The sequence below is a fragment of the Amblyomma americanum genome, chromosome 1 (assembly GCF_052857255.1).
Source record: "Amblyomma americanum isolate KBUSLIRL-KWMA chromosome 1, ASM5285725v1, whole genome shotgun sequence".
NCBI lineage: Eukaryota > Metazoa > Arthropoda > Arachnida > Ixodida > Ixodidae > Amblyomma > Amblyomma americanum.
Window position 1 is genome coordinate 102629733 of NC_135497.1, and position 15036 is coordinate 102644768.

At 46.4% G+C, this 15036-nt stretch overlaps 1 long non-coding RNA gene across 2 annotated transcripts in view; it reads right to left on the reverse strand.

Annotated features, from left to right (window-relative positions):
- Positions 1–3445: 3445 nt before the first annotated feature.
- The window catches only part of LOC144113368 (uncharacterized), a 38576-nt gene continuing 26985 nt past the window's right edge, over positions 3446–15036 (reverse strand). The window contains exons 2-8 of one of the 2 annotated variants that reach the window (XR_013310749.1): positions 14792–14934; positions 12273–12340; positions 11379–11526; positions 10983–11081; positions 6718–6922; positions 4218–4285; positions 3446–3504 (exon numbers count right to left, since the gene is read on the reverse strand). This is a non-coding gene — a long non-coding RNA (uncharacterized LOC144113368). The remainder of the gene's footprint in view (positions 3505–4217; positions 4286–6717; positions 6923–10982; positions 11082–11378; positions 11527–12272; positions 12341–14791; positions 14935–15036) is intronic. The other variant, XR_013310748.1, reaches the window with a different exon arrangement.

A 15036-nucleotide genomic window follows, 5' to 3' on the forward strand; every position in this document is an offset into this window, starting at 1 on the left:
CCGGCCATAAAAGACCAAAACGTATGCTCCGCTACACTCAAATAGGCCCGCATTAATTCTAACAAATCTCCAGCCCCGTTCAACTCAGATTTACATCCAGGACTGACTGTACTAAACCACGTGGCCGAAACCTAATGAGTGCGAGACAAAACCTCTCCATAGCTGGCCGAAACCTAATGATTGCGAGACATAACCCCTCCATAGCAGTGAGGCAAAGTTTATAAGCAAAGGACAACAGAAATGTTCCTTGGGGTTTACCCATTGGAATAGTCCTCTTGCACTAAAGAAAAAAGTCTGCCTCCAAACAATGACAGCGAAAAACACCTTGTGCATCGACCTGAAGGAGTGGCAGCATTCATGCAGTAAACCTCACGCATTAGCAGCAGATGCGAGTGAATTTTAGAACCAAGCAGATGAAAGTGAACATTTCGGCAATTGTTAGCATCACCACCATGTGTCAGGCCTACCGTCACTAAACAAGCAGCGAACATTAAATCAACATGCATACTGCCACTGCTGGATGGTAAGGAGTTCTTTAGTTCTACACCAAATATATGTGGCACTGACGTCCCCAGTTCAGCGTTGTTAAAATTTTAGATGAGAAAGTCGGTTTATTTTTGTTGTTTGCAAAGCACCAAAATTAAGAAAAGATGCCTTACCCAACCCAATCCTCCTGCTCTCTCCGAGGGCACAGTGCCTGTTGTCGATGTCAACGTGCTAGATGCACCTAAACAAGTAAAGTAGGGAGAGGGCCAGGGCAGTGAGCATGGCAGCAAATCTCAAACATGGTTTGCTACATTTCTATCATGTCAAGACAAAGCTAAAGCCCTTACGCGAACACTCTTGAGTGACTCATTGTTGCCCTCGATGCTGACCAAAGCATTAGCTTAGAAGAACTATAAGCTCAAATTAGCAAAATCCGCATGTTAATTTTTGAAAGCCCATGTTTAGCGCATGTGGCAGAGTGACCGCACACTGGCTCAAGCAGGACTGGTGCCTGACCAACATTGGTGTCTGACCAACACTGCTCAGCATCCTCCAGCGCTTCACACTTAGCGGCATACAACACTCGCAATCTTTTCCACACACATTGTTTGGCTACATTGCCTGGCTGATATAATTTTCCTTGTGGCGCCATGAAAAACAGCGTAGTTCTACTGTATCATTTCACAACTTCCTAACTGAAAGAGCTCCTATGAGCCGGGTGAGTGGGCTGTTAAAGTAAAAAAAAAAGTCCCTACAGGCCTTGTGCCTCTGCCAACACAGATTTCATCCAATGCCCTCCAAAAGCTCGAGGGGATGCTTGTGGCGCGACAAAAAACACAAGAGACAGAGACGAACGGGACAAGCGCCACCTGGGAGGCGCTTGTCCCGTTCGTCTCTGTCTCTTGTGTTTTTTGTCGCGCCACAAGCATCCCCTCGAGCAATATGAACCAACTCGCCCAGCAAAATGTTTTATTGCCCTCCAAAAGCATCTTGTTTCACGAATGTAGCAAAAACTGCAAGAAGCCATTAAACAGTTGCATGGCAAAGCAGCAGAACAAAAAGCAGGCAGATTTATGGACACAGTCACCAATATCCCGTGCTGCCACTGAGCTCCAAAAGTGGAAGCATTCATACAGAGTAGCCATAAGCATATGGAATAACCAGTTCTTGACAACTGAGAGCAAATACATACTATTAGAGGGACAGTGAAAGAACTCTATGAATTTTTTTTTTGCTTAGCAAAATCATTGATAGTTCAGCATTTCATGGCTTGTTTGCCGCTCATCTGGGAGCGAAAGATGCATTTATTTCAAAGAAGTTTTTCCCGTCCTCCGATTCAAACTGCACACTCATATGGCATCACAGGACGGAGCGACGTGAAATGTCACGTAAACGCAGACTCCGTCCAGGGAGCCAGGGCTATCCAGGGAGCCAGTTATGCGCCCTTCCTTTCCTCAAAACCATCCGCATCTAGAACGTTGTCAACGCCAATGTCAATGAAAACAATGAATCGTTGATATGTTCCCAGTTCATACGATATCACTGTTAATATGCTCAAAATCGCGGACATTAAAAATGTCCCATAGCATTACGCCATATTTTTCCAGGTTAATACGTTTCCAGAAAACACGATTTCCCAACTACTACATTTAAACTTTCGGAAAACTGTGCTCGTGTATTTAATTTACTGACCAACCGCACATGTGCAAACATACAAGTGGGCAGAATGAGGGCATGCGACATGGTGGGGGGCGCACAATAGTGGCACGCTGCCAAATTTCGCACTGCCGATGGAGTGCAAAGTGGACCCCGCAACAAAAGCTAAAGGTTGAAAAAAAAAGTAGATTCTGGCCGATGAAAGTGGAGGGCGGGTTCATTATGACAGTGGGATCATTACGCGGGTATACACGGCACATGCTAGACTATATCCAATGACCGTCTAAGAAGCTGCCTAAGCAATTATATCCTTTTGGCTTCGGACTCTTCGGAACACAGCTTCTCCAAATTTTAATATGTAGCACCCCAAAGGCACCAGTCGGCTACGACTGACGCTTAGTGGATGGCTTGGGACTAGTTTCTACCAGTGGGAATTCTTCCAATGAGTGCCGACGTCACCCAGCCCAGGAACGTTTTTATATCAGTTATATTCAAATTTAGCCGACCTAGCTGCGATTCGGCCCCTCAATCACAGCAGCTATGCAAAGCATCAACATAGTGAGAAAAAATTATGCCCCTTTGCTGCGAGGTACTTGTCGAGTAATTTCTTGCATATGAAAATTTATCCTACTCAGTGGCTACGAAGTACTTTACCAGTAGTTTTAGTGCACAAGCACAGTGCCATACATGTATCCCGGCCCACTCGCTAAAAGGCCGAGACGCCGATATAAGCAGGCAACAGTGGCAGGCAAGATTAGACAGCACAGGCACAGCATACATTAACTTCAAGTCAGCTTTGTTCACTTTTGCCATTTTGACGCCAGCATTGCGTTGCAAATCAAATTCTGATTGCAGCTGCATGTCAGCCTTGCTGCTGTGTGCACATTTTCTTTCAGCTCCTATGAGAGAAACAGTTGCAAGGCAAAGCTAATGACAAACAAAAAATTTGTTGCTTGTTCTACGTTACGCTTGCTTGCATCCTTGATGATATATGCACGGTGTATCTACATTTGTGCATCAGCTCAGTGCACATTCATATATTCAGAGGAGTTGAGTAGAATTTTTTCTCATGTTTCATGGAGCTCACTCAAGCAGTAGTTCACAGTAACATCACACCACCTACAGTCACCACTTGCCTTTTACATGACACACTGCGCTTGCACCCCCGTCTTGTGCATTCACATTCCACAGCTAGCGTGCACACAAAGGAAAGACTCACCCTTGGCAGACTTGCCGTCGCCCGGCTTCCCGAGTCGAATATAGGCAGGCGGCACTGCGTGTGGGTCCCACCGCGGCGCCACCTGGCACCATGCCGCGAAGCCATCACATACTTCGGCCTGGCACCTCTGTTCTGGATGGGTTCTGCACAAAAAGCGGGACAGTCTAGCTCGCAAGCGGCATGAGAAAGCTACAGCTAATGGCTAATTCTGCATGCCTTCCTTTTTTATCTGGCCATAAAAGACCAAAATTTAGCTCTGCTACATTTAAATAGGACCACATTAATTCTAACTAACCTCCAGCCCCCTTCAACTATGATTTACATCCAGGACTGACTGTACTAATCCACGTGGCCGAAACCTAGTGAGTGCGAGACATAACCTCTCCATAGCAGTGAGGCAAAGTTTATAAACACAGGGCAAAAGAAATGTTGCTTGGGGTTTACCCATTGGAATAGTGCTCTTGCACTAAAGAAAAAAAGTCTGCCTCCAAACAATGACAGCGAAAAACAACTTGTGCATCGACCTGAAGGAGTGGCAGCATTCATGCAGTAAACCTCACGCATTAGCCGCAGATGCGAGTGAATTTTAGAACCAAGCAGATGAGAGAACATTTTGGCAATTGTTAGCATCACCACCATGTGTCAGGCCTAACGTCACTAAAGAAGCAGCGAACATTAAATCAACATGCATACTGCCATTGCTGGATGGTAAGCTGTAATGCCATGAAGGAGTTCTTTAGTTCTACACCAAATATATGTGGCACTGACGTCCCCAGTTCAGCGCTGTTAAAATTTCAGATGAGAAAGTCAGTTTATTTTTGTTTTCAAGCACCAAAATTAAGAAAAGATGCCTTACCCAACCCAATCCTCCTGCTCTCTCCGAGGGCACAGTGCCTGTTGTCGATGTCAGCCTGCTAGATGCACCTAAACAAGTAAAGTAGGGAGAGGGCCAGGGCAGTGAGCATGGCATCAAATCTCAAACATGGTTTGCTACATTTCAATCATGTCAAGACAAAGCTAAAGCCTTTACGCGAACACTCTTGAGTGACTCATTGTTGCCCTCGATGCTGACCAAAGCATTATCTTAGAAGAACTAGAAGCTCAAATTAGCAAAATCCGCATGTTAATTTTTGAAAGCCCATGTTTAGCGCATGTGGCACAGTGACCGCACACTGGCTGAAGCGGGACTGGTGCCTGACCAACACTGGTGCCTGACCAACACTGCTCTGCATCCTCCAGCGCTTCACACTTAGCGGTATACAACACTCGCAATCTTTTCCACACACATTGTTTGGCTACATTGCCTGGCTGATATAATTTTCCTCGTGGCCCCATGAAAAACAGCGTAGTTCTACTGTATCATTTCACAACTTCCTAACTGAAAGAGCTCGTATGAGCCGGGTGAGTGGGCTGTTAAAGTAAAAAAAAAGTCCCTACAGGCCTTGTGCCTCTGCCAACACAGCCTTCTTCCAATGCCCTCCAAAAGCATCTTGTTTCACGAATGTAGCAAAAACTGCATGAAGCCATTAAACAGTTGCATGGCAAAGCAGCAGAACAAAGAGCAGGCAGATTTTTGGACCCAATCACCAATATCCCGTGCTGCCACTGAGCTCCAAAAGAGCAAGCATTCATACAGAGCAGCCATAAGCATATGGAATAACCACTTCTTGACAACTGAGAGCAAATACATACTATTAGAGGGACAGTGAAAAAAGTCTATCAATGTTTTTTTTGGTTAGCAAAATCATTGATAGTTCAGCATTTGATGGCTTGTTTGCCGCTCGTCTGGGAGCGAAAGATGCATTTCTTTTAAAGAAGTTTTTCCCACCCTCCGATTCAAACTGCACACTCATATGGCATCACAGGACGGAGCGACGTGAAACGTCACGTAAACGCAGACTCCGTCCAGGGAGCCAGTTATGCGCCCTTCCTTTCCTCAAAACCATCCGCATCTAGAACGTTGTCAACGCCAATGTCAATGAAAACAATGAATCGTTGATATGTTCCCAGTTCATACGATATCACTGTTAATACGCTCAAAATCGCGGACATTAAAAATGTCCCATAGCATTACGCCATATTTTTCCAGGTTAATACGTTTCCAGAAAACACGATTTCCCAACTACTACGTTTAAACTTTCGGAAAACTGTGCTCGTGTAATAAATTTACTGACCAACCGCACATGTGCAAACATACAAGTGGGCAGAATGAGGGCATGCAACATGGTGGGGGGCGCACAATAGTGGCACGCTGCCAAGGTTCGCACTGCCGATGGAGTGCAAAGTGGACCCCGCAACAAAAGCTAAAGGTTGAAAAAAAAAGTAGATTCTGGCCGATGAAAGTGGAGGGCGGGTTCATTATGACAGTGGGATCATTACGCGGGTATACACGGCACATGCTAGACTATATCCAATGACCGTCTAAGAAGCTGCCTAAGCAATTATATGCTTTTGGCTTCGGACTGTTCGGAACACAGCTTCTCCAAATTTTAATATGTAGCGCCCCAAAGGCACCAGTCGGCTACGATTGACGCTTAGTGGATGGCTCGGTACTAGTTTCTACCAGTGGGAATTCTTCCAATGAGTGCCGACGTCACCCAGCCCAGGAACGTTTTTAATATCAGTTATATTCAAAGTTAGCCGACCTAGCTGCGATTCGGCCCCTCAATCACAGCAGCTATGCAAAGCATCAACATAGTGAGACAAAATTATGCCCCTTTGCTGCGAGGTACTTGTCCAGTAATTTCTTGCATACGAAAATTTATACTACTCAGCGGATACGAAGTACTTGAAGAGTAGTTTTAGTGCACAAGCAATGTGCCATACATGTAACCCGGCCCACTCGCTAAAAGGCCGAGACGTTGATATCAGCCGGCAACAGTGGCAGGCAAGATTAGACAGCACAGGCACAGCATACATTAACTTCAAGTCAGCTTTGTTCACTTTTGCCATTTCGACGCCAGCATTGCGTTGCAAATCATTCTGATTGCAGCTGCATGTCAGCCTTGCTGCTGTGTGCACATTTTCTTTCAGCTCCTATGCTAGAAACAGTTGCAAGGCAAGGCTAATGACAAACAAAAAATTTGTTGCTTGTTCTACGTTACGCTTGCTTGCATCCTCGATGATATATGCACGGTGTATCTACATTTGTGCATCAACTCAGTGCACATTCATATATTCAGAGGAGTTGAGTAGAATTTTTTCTCATGTTTCATGGAGCTCACTCAAGCAGTAGTTCACAGTAACATCACACCACCTACAGTCACCACTTGCCTTTTACATGACACACTGCGCTTGCACCCCCGTCTTGTGCATTCACATTCCACGGCTAGCGTGCACACAAAGGAAAGACTCACCCTTGGCAGACTTGCCGTCGCCCGGCTTCCCGAGTTGAATATAGGCAGGCGGCACTGCGTGTGGGTCCCACCGCGGAGCCACCTGGCACCATGCCGCGGCCACTGCCTTACACTTCAGGCAAGGCAGAGGACTGCTCCGGAAATTAAGCAGTCAGCCGAGAAGACATCCCATAATTCAGCCTGGTACCTCTGTTCTGGCTGGGTTCTGCACAAAAAGTGGGACAGTCTAGCTCGCATGCGGCATGAGAAAGCTACAGCTAATGGCTAATTCTGCATGCCTTCCTCGTTTATCTGGCCATAAAAGACCAAAATTTAGCTCTGCTACACTTAAATAGGACCGCATTAATTCTAACTAACCTCCAGCCCCCTTCAACTAAGATTTACATCCAGGACTGACTGTACTAATCCACGTGGTGGAAAACTAGTGAGTGCGAGACATAACCTCTCCATAGCAGTGAGGCCAAGTTTATAAACACAGGACAAAAGAAATGTTGCTTGGGGTTTACTCATTGGAATAGTGCTCTTGCACTAGAGAAAAAAACTCTGCCTCCAAACAATGACAGCGAAAAACAACTTGTGCATCGACCTGAAGGAGTGGCAGCATTCATGCAGTAAACCTCGTCCATTAGCAGCAGATGAGAGTGAACATTTTGGCAATTGTTAGCATCACCACCATGTGTCAGGCCTAACATCACTACACAAGCAGCGAACATTAAATCGACATGCGTAAAAAATATATGTGGCACTGACGTCCCCAGTTCAGCGCTGTTAAAATTTTAGATTAGAAAGTCGGTTTATTTTCGTAGTCTGCCAAGCACCAAAATTAAGAAAAGATGCCAAGCCAATCCTCCTGCTCTCTCCAAGGGCACAGTGCCTGTTGTCGATCTCGGCATGGTAGAAGCATCTAAACAAGTAAAGTTGGGAGAGGGCCAGCGCAATGAGCACAGCATCAAACCTCAAACATGGTCTGCTACATTTCTGTCATGTCAAGACAAAGCTAAAGCCCTTCTGTGAACACTCTTGAGTGACTCATTGTTGCCCTCGATGCTGACCAAAGCATTAGCTTAGAAGAACTAGTAGCTCAAATTAGCTAAAGCCGCATGCCAATTGTTGAAAGCCCAAGTTTAGCGCATATGGCACAGTAACCGCACACATGCCAAAGCGGGACTGTCTTCACTACACTGCTGCCTGACCAACACTGTTCGGCATCCTCCAGCGCTTAAGGGGGGACGTGGCCCTTTAAAAGCGAAAAATCACGAAAAATCAAGCTTTAGAAAAGTGCATATTCCGGCAGTATGTGTCATAAACTAACTTTTCTGCAAATATGAATGACTAATTAGCCGTGAAAGTATTTCAAATCAATTATCTAACGAGCCGTGGTGGCCGGTGAGCTGCGAGAGAGCGCAGAAAATACCCCAACTTCGTGCGGACGCTGTTCCTCAGCCAGCGAACCAAGCGCCGCCATCTTGGTCTTCTTTTGTTCGTGAATTCTTGGTCTTTTTTTTTGCCACTTTCGAAGGCGGCGGCATGGTGGGAGCGTGGCTCGCATGTGATTGGGGCCCTCAAAGCGCCTTTCGCTTTTCCTGCCTTTGAAATGCGAGGCTGCGATTGGCCGGAGGGCGCGCTCCTTGAAAACACGGGGGATCGCGCGGCCGCTATTGGCTGCTGCGCGCTGACGCGGCGGCCCCCTCCGGCGGTGGCCGGAGCGACTTGGCTCTGTACTTTTGTCGTTGTGGTCGCCGTCTTTACCATCTCTCGCCGTGTCGTCCGAACAGCTTCCTGCAGACTGCTGACTATTGCGCAGTCCGTCACGATGCGTCCAACAAGGCTAAAGAGCGTGTTCGGTGCACGGAAGCATGCAATGAAGTGTGTTCGTTCGGCAAAGCGTGTCGCCAACAAGGACTGTCGATGCTTCATGCCGCGTAACTTCTGCTACATCGCAACTAGACAGCGATTGCGTCGCCGGTTCCAGCGACGTACCAGCACCTTCATCGGTGCAAGAATGCGTTGCTTCGGGCATGCCTTGTGTACCAAACGCATCAACCTGGGCGACTGCGGCCTCCAGCTCCTGTCTCGCACCTACCCCGAGGCGTGAGAACGCGTCGCCCGCCGTTCACTTGGAAACGCATTTCCTGACGTGCGAGGAGATCGAGATTCTGGCTGCATCTCGGGAGCCACTTATCGGATTTCCATGGGGTTTTTTTATTCCATACCTGAATAAATTTCCGAGGGAAAGTCGAGCTCGTTTATTCAGATTATTGTGCCTGGAATTTGTCATAAGCAATTAATATTGGCTAATGAGGTCTAATCAACGACACTAAGTTCAGTGCTATGTTAAAATTTTTCAGCAAGGAAATTCATCAAAAGGGCCTTGTCTTGACCTGTGGTACCCGACTAGGAATAACCATAATGAATTTCACAGTTACGGCGCTGTTTTCCAATTCTCCAGGCCTGGAGTAAAGGACCTATGTGAACCATTTTGATATGCTCCAGTAAATTTAGAGCCAGTGTACACAGCTTCATGAAACTTAGTATTTCTTCAAATGTCTGTGTTTAAAGCCTACCCTGAATGTTTCATTCAGATATATCTCAAGACACAAGGAAGCTGGTGTTCTCGCAACCTTTGAGGGCCGTTTTCTCAGAATGTATTTCTTGCCTGGCACGGCTGCTCATTCTGGCTGCTGTTCGGGAACCGCTTATCGGATTTCCATGGGTTTTTTTTAATTCCGCACCTGAATAAATTTTTGAGCACAAGACAAGCCCGCCTTTTCAAGTTATTGAAATATGCCTAATGAAGGTCTAATTTATTGAAACTAATTCTGTGCTGTGCTAAACTTTTTCAGCTTTTGCCCTGGGGCACCTATCCAGGAATGACCGTAATGAATTTCACAGTGCCAAGGCTATTTTAAAATTCTCCAAGCCTGGAATAAGCGACCTTATGTGGACCACTTTGATATACTCCTGTAACTTGAGAACCAGTGCCCACAGCTACACGAAACTTGGTAGTTCTTCAAATGGTTGTGCTGTTAGCCTACCCTGAAAATTTCATTCAGATATCTCAAGAAACAAAAAAGTTGGTGTTCAAGGGTAGCCTCCCCCCATAACTACGTTAAAACCCTACCAGTTTTTTTCTTGGTTTAGAAAGGATAGTAACTTCAGCGTATGCACGAAACACAGCTGCTCCATAGCCGATTTCATGACCAATTGCACAGAAGAGGTTACACAAATGACTGGAACAACATTCTACATAAATAAAACTCTGAGGACAGTTACAAGTGTGTACCGCGAATGTTTTAGCGTTAGCTGTGGCATGAAAGCTATGAATTTTTGTGATATTCTGGCCTAAACTACCAGGTTCTCCTCCGGTGCTCGAGTGCACGTACCCCGACACGCGCTACCTCACGCCCCATGACTCTTCTTGACAGTCTCGCCCGCTTTCTTACACCACATACCCTGTCGGCAGCCGGCCACACCAGTGTACTGTAACGCTGCCAAGTTTCCCAAGTGAGCCATTGCCGCTGGCGCTCTCGTCAAAATATAAACACACCATGCTGTTACTGGCGCAGCATTCTGGCAAATTGCCGTGGCCTGCACCACAGACGGCATCAACCCCGATGGTATTGGAACTGAGGCACGAGCTAAGAAGAGCTATACTGTCGTTGGCACGTCTCCTTTTCTTCTGTATTATGTGAGCGCGTGCACGGCGGAACCTTTATATTTCCCATGCATTGGCAAAATAAAACCAATTTTGAGTGCACCGACTGTTCGTGTCGTGAGTGTTTTCCTTACATTGTGTTAGTCTTTCTTTCGCGCTGCAGTTACGTCGAACCTAATGCACTGAAAACATTGTATATGAAGAGCAGATTTTCTGGTGGTGAACAGACCACAATCACACGGTGCAGTTAAAGCAGGTCGGGCAGGAGCCACCAACGGGTGCAGACAGTTCAAGCAGGAAACTCCTGCCCGGCCAATAAATGGCAAAACAAAGGCAAAGCTTTGCAATTTTGCAAGTGCACCAAATAGTTTCGAACCTTCCAGCGACGCTCTCACGCAGTGTTGGGCATGGAGGTTTTAGAAGGAAGCCAGCAGGAAACGGAGAATGTCACTACCTTCTTAATAAATGAACGTTAGTCAGGGCCACCGAGAGCAAGAGTCAACCATGAGCCGAAAACATATTTCATCTCAAGCAACAGGCCACGCAATTTACATAACATATGATATATACAATAACATTTTTTTATTATTATTAGGAAAGGACCACCCACCTGACCCCGTAGTTGAACATTGTCATTTCTCAGGCGGTCCAGAGACTGCTCTCGTCGGGGTGCACGGCAAGGAGTATGGCTGGCTGCCATCTTGCCTCTCTGTAAATGTGCCAGCGCCGCAATACACAGCAGTCAAACAACCTTCAGAACTAGCCTTTCTTACGGAGGTCACGAGACACTTTTGAAATGGCCACAGGCATTCCACTGCTCTATTCTAGGTGTTACAACTCTGCATCAAAATGACACCAGGTCGTCTTGTCACCAGCGTTACAGTAGTTCACAGTAACATCACACCCCCTGCAGTCACCACTTGCCTTTTACATGACACACTGCACTTGCACCCCCTCTGGTGCATTCACAATCCCCTGCTAGCGCGCACACAAAGGAAAGACTCACCCTTAGCAGACATGATGGCGGCCGGCTTCCCGAGTGAGTTCAGCCACTGCCTTGCACTTCAGGCGAGGTGGAGGATTGCTCCGGAAATTGAGCAGTTGCCGAGAAGACAGCCCATACTTCGGCCTGGCACCTCTTTTCTGGCTGGGTTCTGCACAAAAAGAGGGACAGTCTCGCTCGCAAGCGGCATGAGAAAGCTACAGCTAATGGCTAATGCTGCATTCCTTCCTCGTTTATCCGGCCATAAAAGACCAAAATGTATGCTCCGCTACACTCAAATAGGCCCGCATTAATTCTAACAAACCTCCAGCCCCGTTCAACTCAGATTTACATCCAGGACTGACAGTACTAAACCACGTGGCCGAAACCTAATGAGTGCGAGACAAAACCTCTCCATAGCTGGCCGAAACCTAATGATTGCGAGACATAACCCCTCCATAGCAGTGAGGCAAAGTTTATAAGCAAAGGACAACAGAAATGTTCCTTGGGGTTTACCCATTGGAATAGTCCTCTTGCACTAAAGAAAAAAAGTCTGCCTCCAAACAATGACAGCGAAAAACAACTTGTGCATCGACCTGAAGGAGTGGCAGCATTCATGCAGTAAACCTCACGCATTAGCAGCAGATGCGAGTGAATTTTAGAACCAAGCAGATGAAAGTGAACATTTTGGCAATTGTTAGCATCACCACCATGTGTCAGGCCTACCGTCACTAAACAAGCAGCGAACATTAAACCAACATGCATACTGCCACTGCTGGATGGTAAGGAGTTCTTTAGATCTACACCAAATATATGTGGCACTGACGTCCCCAGTTCAGCGTTGTTAAAATTTTAGATGAGAAAGTCGGTTTATTTTTGTTGTTTGCAAAGCACCAAAATTAAGAAAAGATGCCTTACCCAACCCAATCCTCCTGCTCTCTCCGAGGGCACAGTGCATGTTGGCGATGTCAACGTGCTAGATGCACCTAAACAAGTAAAGTAGGGAGAGGGCCAGGGCAGTGAGCATGGCAGCAAATCTCAAACATGGTTTGCTACATTTCTATCATGTCAAGACAAAGCTAAAGCCCTTACGCAAACACTCTTGAGTGACTCATTGTTGCCCTCGATGCTGACCAAAGCATTAGCTTAGAAGAACTAGAAGCTCAAATTAGCAAAATCCGCATGTTAATTTTTGAAAACCCATGTTTAGCGCATATGGCACAGTGACCGCACACTGGCTGAAGCAGGACTGGTGCCTGACCAACATTGGTGCCTGACCAACACTGCTCAGCATCCTCCAGCGCTTCACACTTAGCGGCATACAACACTCGCAATCTTTTCCACACACATTGTTTGGCTACATTGCCGGGCTGATATAATTTTTCTTGTGGCGCCATGGAAAACAGCGTAGTTCTACTGTATCATTTCACAACTTCCTAACTGAAAGAGCTCCTATGAGCCGGGTGAGTGGGCTGTTAAAGTAAAAAAAAAAGTCCCTACAGGCCTTGTGCCTCTGCCAACACAGCCTTCATCCAATGCCCTCCAAAAGCATCTTGTTTCACGAATGTAGCAAAAACTGCAAGAAGCCATTAAACAGTTGCATGGCAAAGCAGCAGAACAAAAAGCAGGCAGATTTATGGACACAGTCACCAATATCCCGTGCTGCCACTGAGCTCCAAATGTGCAAGCATTCATACAGAGTAGCCATAAGCATATGGAATAACCAGTTCTTGACAACTGAGAGCAAATACATCCTATTAGAGGGACAGTGAAAGAACTCTATCAATTTTTTTTTGCTTAGCAAAATCATTGATAGTTCAGCATTTCATGGCTTGTTTGCCGCTCGTCTGGGAGCGAAAGATGCATTTATTTCAAAGAAGTTTTTCCCGTCCTCCGATTCAAACTGCACACTCACATGGCATCACAGGACGGAGCGACGTGAAATGTCACGTAAACGCAGACTCCGTCCAGGGAGCCAGGGCTATCCAGGGAGCCAGTTATGCGCCCTTCCTTTCCTCAAAACCATCCGCATCTAGAACGTTGTCAACGCCAATGTCAATGAAAACAATGAATCGTTGATATGTTCCCAGTTCATACGATATCACTTTTAATATGCTCAAAATCGCGGACATTAAAAATGTCCCATAGCATTACGCCATATTTTTCCAGGTTAATACTTTCCAGAAAACACGATTTCCCAACTAGTACGTTTAAACTTTCGGAAAACTGTGCTCGTGTATTAAATTTACTGACCAACTGCACATGTGCAAACATACAAGTGGGCAGAATGAGGGCATGCGACATGGTGGGGGGCGCACAATAGTGGCACGCTGCCAAATTTCGCACTGCCGATGGAGTGCAAAGTGGACCCCGCAACAAAAGCTAAAGGTTGAAAAAAAAAGTAGATTCTGGCCGATGAAGGTGGAGGGCGGGTTCATTATGACAGTGGGATCATTACGCGGGTATACACGGCACATGCTAGACTATATCCAATGACCGTCTAAGAAGCTGCCTAAGCAATTATATCCTTTTGGCTTCGGACTCTTCGGAACACAGCTTCTCCAAATTTTAATATGTAGCGCCCCAAAGGCACCAGTCGGCTACGACTGACGCTTAGTGGATGGCTTGGGACTAGTTTCTACCAGTGGGAATTCTTCCAATGAGTGCCGACGTCACCCAGCCCAGGAACGTTTTTAATATCAGTTATATTCAAATTTAGCCGACCTAGCTGCGATTCGGCCCCTCAATCACAGCAGCTATGCAAAGCATCAACATAGTGAGAAAAAATTATGCCCCTTTGCTGCGAGGTACTTGTCCAGTAATTTCTTGCATACGAAAATTTATCTTACTCAGTGGCTACGAAGTACTTTACCAGTAGTTTTAGTGCACAAGCACAGTGCCATACATGTAACCCGGCCCACTCGCTAAAAGGCCGAGACGCCGATATAAGCCGGCAACAGTGGCAGGCAAGATTAGACAGCACAGGCACAGCATACATTAACTTCAAGTCAGCTTTGTTCACTTTTGCCATTTTGACGCCAGCATTGCGTTGCAAATCAAATTCTGATTGCAGCTGCATGTCAGCCTTGCTGCTGTGTGCACATTTTCTTTCAGCTCCTATGAGAGAAACAGTTGCAAGGCAAAGCTAATGACAAACAAAAAATTTGTTGCTTGTTCTACGTTACGCTTCCTTGCATCCTTGATGATATATGCACGGTGTGTCTACATTTGTGCATCAGCTCAGTGCACATTCATATATTCAGAGGAGTTGAGTAGAATTTTTTCTCATGTTTCATGGAGCTCACTCAAGCAGTAGTTCACAGTAACATCACACCACCTACAGTCACCACTTGCCTTTTACATGACACACTGCGCTTGCACCCCCGTCTTGTGCATTCACATTCCACAGCTAGCGTGCACACAAAGGAAAGACTCACCCTTGGCAGACTTGCCGTCGCCCGGCTTCCCGAGTCGAATATAGGCAGGCGGCACTGCGTGTGGGTCCCACCGCGGAGCCACCTGGCACCATGCCGCGAAGCCATCACATACTTCGGCCTGGCACCTCTGTTCTGGATGGGTTCTGCACAAAAAGCGGGACAGTCTAGCTCGCAAGCGGCATGAGAAAGCTACAGCTAATGGCTAATTCTGCATGCCTTCCTTTTTTATCTGGCCATAAAAGACC